Below are 3,229 nucleotides of genomic sequence, written 5' to 3' on the forward strand. Positions count from 1 at the left end.
TGTTGCTCCATTTCTCCTGGTGAGTGCCAGCCAGGGCCTCTTCTGATGATTGTAGGGATGGGGCCCTTCAGCCCTGTTCTCCTAGCCCCGGGGCCCTCGCCCGATCCCTGGACTTGGGGGGTCTGAGTCTCTGGCTCCCTGGGGAGCTCCAGGGTGCGGGTGGGCCCTGCTGTTCACGACTGCAGCCCACAGCAAGGTGAGCACAGCAGCCCTCCGCTGTCCTGACTCTGCCGTGCGAGGGCCTGGGCCAGCGGTGGCCTCCCTGCGTCTATGTCCCCACAATGCTGCAGCTGAGAGCAGGCCAGTGGCGGCCGTGGCAGGAGCAGCCGGGGAGGAGGCCTCCCAGCCCACAAGACCTGCGCTGGCTGCGCTGGCACGAGGGCCTGGCGGGGCTGCGGTTTCTGCTCTGGCCGGCACTTGCTGTGCAGCAGTTCTCAGCGGGGCAGAGCGGAGAGAGGGCACCGCCAGGGGAGGCGCAGGCTGGGCGCCCGCAGCACAAACTGCTGCAGGCCTGGGGGTAGGACCTGGCATCGTCCTGACCTCGTCCCTCTGAACAGGGGCACAGGTGACGTCCGAGGCCCTCTCCAGCCCCGGGACCCGTGACTCCAGCTCTTATTCTCGCTGGTTTTGCTCAAAAAACTGTGGTGCCCCATCTGCCCGAGGGCCGCTCACCCTGGTGGCGAGGTCCTGTCTCCAGGAGCGAGAGCTGACCTCTCTCCACGTCACATGGACCCCCTGGGAGGCCAGGATCACGCTGCTGCCCCAGGACGTCACATCCTGTGTCTCCTTTACCCATCAGGGGGGCTCAGAGCGGCACTGACCTCGGCGTCTGACACGGGGACACCGACATGCAGAGGTCACACCGCCAGCTGGTGACACGTGAAGCTGCGTCTGGTTCAGTGGCCCCGGCATGGCGGGTGCATGTGGCTGGAACGTGTGGCTCTCTGAGTCTGTGGGACTGTCTTCGCCCTCTGGTGGGTCCCAGCCTTCACCTTAAGCAGTGGGCGCTTCTCCTCAGGTCTGAATAATGCCTTAGGGATGTGTGTGGCTTCGTAGCCACTGCCAGGGAGCCTCAGGCCACATCTGTGAGGGGGACATGGAAGTGGCCTCATGCCCAGGAAGTGAGGACAGACTGTGGTAGACCTAGCTCTTCTGATCCCAACTCCTGTGCGCTGTTCCCCATCCCACAGCTACCTGGAAACTCTCCCGAGAGAAGGTCGCTCCTCAGATCTCTGGACCTAGTGAAGACGCAGATGCCCCTGGGGAGTTAACACAGAACCCTGGCTGCACAGGAGGGTCGCCCGAGGGCTCTGACAGGGAGAGAGCCATCTAGCAGGCAGTGCTGGCCGCACTCCTCAGCGACCCTGCTGGAATCTCTGCTCTGCTGGCTTTCCTGATGGGATCCCAGGAGCTCACGGGGCAGGTCAGGGAGGCATGGGCACGGTGGGTCCCCGTCCCCAGGATGCCCCTGTCCTCAGAGAGGGCCTGTGTCTGTCCCTTCTACCCCGGCAGTACCTGGTGAAGCCCACAGGATGTCATGCAAGGGGCTGACGGTGGAGTGTGTGTGTTTCTGGTTCTTTCTGGAGAGCGAGTTTTGGGGGGTGTGGTGAGGGGTGAGTGTACGTGTGAGTGTGTGTGTGTAACTGCATATGTGTGTGTGAGTGAGGATTGTGCGTCCATGTGAGTGAGGATGTGTGCATGTGTGAGCGTGTGTGTGTGTGCGTGTGACCAGGTGGGTGGGTGGGACCCTCGGAGGAGTGAGGGCAGGGAACTGGGAGCTGAGAAGCAGTGCTGGCTGGCTTCTCACCAGAGGGCCTGCTGCTGGGTTAGAGCAGGACCCCCGCAGGCCTGGGCCCTGCCCCTGGGGTGTGGGGCTCTGCAGGAGGGGGGTCCCTGGGCTCTGCGCCCTGGGCGGCCCCTCTCCCGGGCGTGAAGACTTGAGGCCATTTTTGCCTGCTTCCTGCTTCCCCCTGGCTGGCTCGTCTCCCTCTCATTCTGCCGCTCTAGAGAGGGTGGCCTCGACCCTTCTTGGCAGACTGCAGGGTGCTTACATCATCTGAGCAACTTCTGTCCAAACATTTTCTTTAAAAATGAAAGGGATCCTATGTTGACATGCGAAACCCAGAGGCCATTTCTCCACAGGAGCCGACGGGAGGCAGAGAGCCATCAGGCCGGCTGCCGCGTGTCATCAGCCCCTCCCATGTCCCTTGTAACTTGGGGCTTCCTCTGTGGCTCCAGGTCTGCCCACCTCTGCCCTCCCCTCACTTGACCCCGCCTGACCTCTGTTTCCTATTTGCAAAAAGGGGGCTGAATTAAATGATGCCCATCTAGCCCAAGATTCCACAATCTGAGTCTCTTTACAGTGGGAAACTGAGGACCCGGTCCCACCTGCCCCCAGCTCTGAGCACCCCCCTCCTCGCCCCTAGCACATGTCCAGGGGATACCTCCACCCCACGCTGGAGATGAACCTCCACTGCAGGCTGGCTTCCTGGGGCCTTTTGGCTCTGCTGGGCACCTGCTCCAGCACCAGCCAAGCATGGAGTCAGGGAGGCCCATGGGGACTCGCTCAGCCAGCCCCTGAGAGAGGCCTGGCAGCCACACCCCATCTCCTCTGCACCAACCCAACCCTCTGAAGAATATTCCCTCCTTCGCTGTCTTGAAGGGGGCAGGACACTTCCTTCTAATGTGCACAATCAAGAGAGAGAAGCGACAGAGGCTTGGGGGAGGCTGCCCACGGGGGCAGCGGAGGGGGGTGAGGAGGTGGGGCAGGTGTGCCAGGAGGTGGGAAAAGGCCACAGAGAGGAAACTGAGGATGCGAACACGGTTTGGACTTTACATTAGCAAAAGCCACTAGAACCTTAATAATTCAATGGGCCTTTTACTTGTATTTTTCCTGTTACCCTAACATTAGGGGGTGTTTAACAAGAAAGCCTGGGTGGGTTGTCGGTGACTGTGGCTGGGGGGGAATTTCCTGAGGGAGACAGAAGCCGCATCCCGGGGGGAGGCGGTGCGGGGCACGGGGGAGCGGCGCAAGTGCAGACTGCAGAGCCCAGGGCTGGCGGGCAGCGGGAAGAGTGCTGGGGAACGCTTGCTGGACAGGGGAGTGAAGCCTTCTCCAGGGCGGCCCCGTGGCTCCTCTCCCAGCCACTGAACAAAGCACAGGGTCCTTGCTTTTGGGGCTCCCACTTTGTGTGTGTGGAACCTCTCAGCCGGAGCTGCACTCAGGAAG

Source organism: Diceros bicornis, chromosome 3 (genome assembly GCF_020826845.1).
Source record: "Diceros bicornis minor isolate mBicDic1 chromosome 3, mDicBic1.mat.cur, whole genome shotgun sequence".
NCBI classification, from domain to species: Eukaryota; Metazoa; Chordata; class Mammalia; order Perissodactyla; family Rhinocerotidae; genus Diceros; species Diceros bicornis.